Genomic DNA, 6680 nt, shown 5'->3' on the forward strand with positions numbered 1-6680 from the left:
TGACACACAGAATCCAGACGTGGGGAAGCACATTTGAGCAAATAGACAGACTGTGTGTCTGAAAAACTGTCTCTCTACAATGCCAGAATTGGAAAAGCTAAACTGTTTGGTTACTTGAATAGGAATAGTCCTAGAAGACATCACTGATGACTGGACTAGCAGGAGAAAGCCATAATTATGCCATAGAGGTCTAGGAACTTAGCCTGCTGTATTGCATAATCTGTACAGCTTAGCTTGGTGTGATTCGGTCTTGACTATGAGACCTACACTATGACCCTTTCTCTTGTTACTAAAAAACTGCTGAGATGATATTAAGTCTACTGCTCCTGGTAGTCGAATTTGTGTTGCCATAAAGGAATACCTGAGGCTGAGTAATTTATAAAGAAAAGAGGTTTATTTTGGCTTATGTTCTGTAGACTTTACAAGAAGCATAGAGTGCACATCTGCTTCTGGAGAGGCTGCAGGAGGCTTACAATCATGGTGGAAGGTGAAGGGGAGCAGGCATGTCACATAGTGAGAAGGTAACAAGAGAGAAGGGAGCAAGTTGTGGGGAGGTCCCAAAATTTTTTAAACAACCAGATCTCACGTAAACTACTCATTACCATAGGGAGATCACCAAGTCATTTCTGAGGAATCTACCCCCATGACACAACACCTCCCACTAGGCCCACCTCAAACATTGGAGGTCACATTTCAACATGAGATTTGAAGGGAACAGAACATCCAATCATATCACTGAATATTGGTCTCCAGATATGTCCACATCCTAATCACAGGTTCCACATTCCAGAACCTGTGAATGTTACCTTATATGGCAAAAGGAACTTTGCATATCTGATTAAGATAAGGATCTTAAGCCTAAAAGATTAAGGCTAAAAGATGGGGATATTATCCTGAACTGTCCACAAGGGCTCCATAAAATCACAGCAGGCCTTATAAAAGGGATGCAGGAGGAGTTGGAGTGAGAAGAGAAGGCAATGTGATGACAGAAAAGACTGAATTGATGTACTTGAAGATGGAAGGGGTCACAAGCCAAGGAATGTGGGCAGCCAATAGAGTGAAAAATGGAAAGATAAAAGCCATTCCCTCAGAGCCATTAGAAGGACCCAGCTCTGACACTTTGACTTTAGCCCAGTGAAAACCTGATTTCAGCCTTTTAACCTCCAGCGTGGTAGGAGAATAAATTTGTGTCATTTACAGCCATGAGTTTTTTTTTTTTTTTTTGAGATGGAGTCTCGCTCTGTCACCCAGCCTGGGGTGCAGTGGCGCGATCTTGGCTCACTGCAAGCTCCGCCTCCCGGGTTCTCGCCATTCTCCTGCCTCAGCCTCCCGAGTAGCTGGGACTACAGGCACCCGCCACCTCGCCCGGCTACTTTTTCGTATTTTTTAGTAGAGACGGGGTTTCACCGTGTTAGCCAGGATGATTTTGATCTCCTGACCTGGTGATCCGCCCGTCTTGGCCTCCCAAAGTGCCGGGATTACAGGCTTGAGCCACCGCGCCTGGCCAAAACCATGAGTTTTAAAGTAATTTGTTACAGCAGCAACAGGAAACTAATATAGATATTTAGGGTTTTTCTTTCTCTAATTGTTTGTTGTTATAACGATGCTGTGATGAAATTCCTTCTACAAATACTTTTGTCTGCCTTTCCAATGAGTTCATTAAAATGGATTCTTAGAAGAATTCCTGTAACCTTGTATCTTCTTACAATGCACCTGGGAGTGGCTGGGAAAGTGCTGAGCAACTTGGCTGTTTAGAAGAGTATGATATTTTGGGGGTTTTTGTTGTTGTTGTTTTGCTTGAAATGGGGTCTTGCTGTATTGCCCAGGCTGGAGTTCAGTAGCCCAATCGTGGCTCACTGTAGCCTCAGCCTCCTGGGTCCAAGTGATTCTCCCAAATAGCTGGGACTGCAGGCGTGTGCATCACACCAGCCATTTTTTAAAAATTTTTTGTAGAGATGGAGTTTTGCAATGTTGCCCAAAGTAGTCTTGAACTCCCGGGCTCAAGCAATTCTCCTGCCTTGGGCTCCCAAAGTGCTGGCATTACAGGCATGAGCCACCATATCCGACTGAGTTTAGTAATAATTTAGTACAGAAAATTGTGAATGGTTAACTTTTGTGTTTTCCATGTTTTTCCCCTTTTACCCTCTAGAGTCTTGCAACTTAAAGTGTGTTTTGTGTATGAGCAGCATGGCCACCACATGGGAGCTTCTTAGAAATCCCAGCACTTTGGGAGGCCGAGGTGGACGGATCACCTGAGGTCAGGAGCTCGAGACCAGCCTGGCCAATGTGGTAAAACCCTGTCTCTATTAAAAATACAAAAATTAGCTGGGCGTGGTGGTGGACGCCTGTAATCCCAGCTACTTAGGAGGCTGAGGAGGAGAATCGCTTGAACCCAGGAGGTAGAGGTCGTAGTGAGCCAAGATCGTGACACCGCACTCCAGCCTGGGCCACAAGAGCAAGACTCCATCTCAAAAAAAAAAAAAAAAAAAGGTGCAGAATCTCAAAGCCTTATGAAATTAGAATCTGCATTTTAACAATATATCCAGAGGATTCTTATGCATATTAAAGTTTGAAAACATAAGCCCTACAGCCTAAGTTGCATAAAAGCAAAGTCTTTGTTCGTTTTGTTTAGTGATATATTTGCAGTGCCTCAAACAGTGCATGGCATTACTTGGAGGGGCTCAATAAATATTGGTTTAATGAATGATTCAATAAGACAATGCACTAAGGCTTGCATGTTAAAGATGAATTTGAAGATGGGAGTTACCTGTGGATTATTCTCTGTACTTGATACACGTACACACACACACACACACACACACATTTTAAATTAGAGAATGTTTTTTGTGTCTATACCTCAGGTTCATTAGCACAACCTGAAAAAGTGGCTACAAGTTGAACTATTTTCCTGGCCATTGTGAAAGGATACATCCAGGGAAGAGTTAACACACAAAAAAAACTGGAATGAGATGGGAGAAGTTACACCTAGTAATTAGTGTCAGAAGTCACACCTCTTCTTGGGAACAAAGGGACCAAGATTCAGAGGGGAACGACCATGCAGGAACGTCGTGGCGACCGAGGGAGGGTTGCCCTTACCATGAGTACCACAGACCTCTGAAAAGATTCCTGGGTCCAGCTTTGGCATAAATTACTTACTTCTTCCTAAGGCTCATTCACACCAAATAATGAGTATATCACTTTGACCTAATGGCCTGAAGATTTTGAAGGTGCCACATAAGCCTCCCATATTGCTGAGTTATCTGAACGAGGAGACCACTATAATGACTGAGATTAAATTTTCCTCCAGCCTCATAATATATGAACCAGGTTTAATTTCATGTAAGGAAAATAAAGTACGATGATATTTCCTCTTTTAAAATTACTTTTAAATTCTTTTATTATCAAAATTTCAAATATCCACAAAGGGTGAAAAGGAAAACTTACAATGAACTCTCTATCCATCATCCATTTTCAAGAACTATCAACGTATTACCAAATTTGTTCCACTTATTCTTCTCACTCTCATTTTATGCTAATTTTTAGCAGCTTTATTGAGGAATAAAATGTATCAAATTCATCCATTGTAAGAATACAAGTTAATGATTTTCAGTAAATGTTTACAGATGTGCAGATATCATCACAATCCAACTATAAAACATTCTTATCTCCCCCAAGTCCCCGTGTGTCTTTTTGCAGTCAGTGTCTGCTTCCATCCCCAATCCTAGACAACCACTTATTTGCTTTATGTCTATAAATTTCCCTCTTCTGGATATTTTATATAGAGAGAATTATATATTATATAGTCTTTTCTTTCTGGATTCCTTTACTTAGCATAATAGTGTTGAGGTTCATCCATGTTGTAGCATATGTAAGTAATTCAATCCTTTTTACTGCTGAATATTATTCAATTATATGGATATACCACATTTGTTTATGCATTCTCCAGCTGATGGACAATTGGATTGTTTCCACTTTGGAAATTTTACATTATAATAATGCTATGAACATTCATTAATGAGGTTTTTGGGTACATAGTTTCATTTATTCTTGGGTAGATACCTAGGTGTGGGATTGTTGGGTGATATGGTAGCATTTTAAAAATAAAACCTGTTTTCCAAAGTGGTTGCACCATTTTACATTTCCACCAGCAACGTGAGAGTTCTAGTTTTTCCACATCCTCCCCAATACTTGCTTCTGTCTCTTTTTAATTACAGCCATTCTAGTGCTTATAAAGTAGTATCTCAGTGTGGCTTTAATTTGTAAATCCCAAGTGACTAATGATGTTGAACATCTTTTCTTGTGTTTATTGGCCCTTCATATGTCTTATCTAATGAAATGTCCATTTAAGTATTGGCCTCATTTGTTAACTGGGTTGTTTGTCTTCATATTATTGAGGTGCAAGAGTTTTTTGTGATATATTCTGGAAGTCTTTTATCAGATAAAAATCTCCAAGTTTTCTCAAATCAATCTGTGGCTTGTCCTTTCATTTTCTAAATGATGTGTTTTGAGCCCCTCTGACCATGGGCGGTTACAATATCTGCTTACTCAGTAGGTGCAGGGGCCTCATTTAGCTACATTTAGTTGATTTGGCTACAATACATAACTAGAAAACTAATTTCAATGGAAACATTTCAACTTTTACTTAGCACAAAGATATGCATCTGAGGAAACCAACTCTGGCCCAGCTCTGGCTAACATGATGGCCCAGAGAGTGGATCATAGGGCTTCTCATGAAGGCAGAAAACTAGTCCCAGTGGGACACATGCTGGGATTTTGAGAGCAATTGAGTTGAATCGGTAGATCAATTTGGAGAGAATTAACATATTTCAATTCATGAACATGGAATTTCTCTCCACTTACTGAGATCATCTTTTATTTCTATCACCAATGTTTTATAATTTTCACCATACAAGTCTCACGCTTCTTTGGTTAAATTTATCCCTAAGTATTTTATTCTTTTTGGTGCTATTATGAATGAAATTGTTTTCTAAATTTCATTTTCAGATTGCTCATTGTTAGTATTTAGTTACAATTGATATTTGTACCTTCATCTTGTATCCTGTGATCTTGTGAACTAATGGATTATTTCCAGCAGTTTTTAAAACATATATTCCTTAGGATTTTCTACATACAACTATGATTTTTTTGTACTCATGTATTTGTGGAATAAGATTCATAGCAACCTAATTTTAACTTAAACAAAATAAGAAGGTACTCAAGATTTTTCCTACTACAGTGGTGCCTGTACCTAAGGAGCAGGGTAGGAGAGAAGTCATCAGGGCTGTGCTGGGAAGTAGGTATCATCTGCCACCTGGCCTATCTCTTCTAGACCCATACAAGACAGCTTTGCAGTTGAGGCTTTTGTCAAAATATGCCTTCTATAGGAATGTGTCAGAAGGGGGAAATCACTCAGAATTGGTGCCTTTGGAAGATTGCTTGGCCTGAAACATGACCTTGGGGAAGGTTCCAGGAAGACGGAAGAGATCTCCAAGAACAGAAGCAGCATGAGAAAGAAACAAAAGAGACATAGACCTGAAGGCAATGCATCAAAGTGTAAGAAGGGGCATCTTCTCCATTTCACAGAGGGTGTAGGAGATGTTGCAAAATCAGCATTTTGAGTCCTGCACAGAGTGTCCAATTCAGAGCTCAGATAAAGGCAATGAAAACAGAGAAGGCAGGGTAATGGATAATTGTTGCTACAAAAGTGGCAAAATCCTTGTGTTGTAATATAATTTAATCTCAGTACATTGAGTTAGTGTGTGTAAAGCATTTAGCACAGAGTTTGGTAATAACAAGTATTTGATAAATGGTAGCTATTTATATCATTATTATTATTACATTTTCAGCTAAAATTAGAAGCATTCTGTGATTCCTTACAGTCAGTATTTATAAATGCCAAAGGCAGTTTCTTGCTCAATTTTTATGGTCATTTCAGATAAAATATCATGGGACTCAGGAAGTAGATAAGGCAGCCCAGGATAGAGGCAGATTTCAGAGGAGAACGTGATAAGAAAGAAGACAAAAGAAACAAAACTTTGTATTAACCACCCACAGCAATCAAGACTATGAAGTGCTTGTGGAAATATTAATAGATATATCTGAAATGCATACATCTGTACATGTGTGTTTACAGCCAGAAAATCTATTTCAAGCTAATCTGCAATCATATTTAATTGCATTTTTACTTATAATTATCAGATGAAAATATAAACTCCCTTCTCATTGTATTTGAAAACCTAACACTGGATATGCCTGCCAAATAGCAGACCATTGTGTGGCCAGGGACTGCAACCTGAAGGCCCCCAACAGAGGCAGTTTCAAAATGAGCCTCTCCCCTCTACTCCGCTCCCCTCGTTAATTGAGGGTGGAGTCATCTGATCCTGCATGGTGACAATATGGCTGGCTTAGGGAGTCATTTAGTTCATGTGGCTACAACATATAACTCAGGACCTGGGTAAAACTGAAGCTTTTCAGATCCTACAAAGCATAGGAATCTGTATCTGGAGAAACTACTTCTGCCTGTCCTGCTCTGCTTCTGTGCTCCAAGTAACCCAAAGACAAAACCTGGCCAGTAGGAAGTTCCAGGGAAGGGACCCCAGCAGCAGCCTACATGCAGTCAGGAAGCAAGAATGCTCAGGTGTGACCAGGCACAGTGGCTCATACCTGTAATTTCATCACTT

The sequence above is a fragment of the Colobus angolensis genome, unplaced genomic scaffold, assembly GCF_000951035.1.
Source record: "Colobus angolensis palliatus isolate OR3802 unplaced genomic scaffold, Cang.pa_1.0 Scaffold198, whole genome shotgun sequence".
NCBI lineage: Eukaryota > Metazoa > Chordata > Mammalia > Primates > Cercopithecidae > Colobus > Colobus angolensis.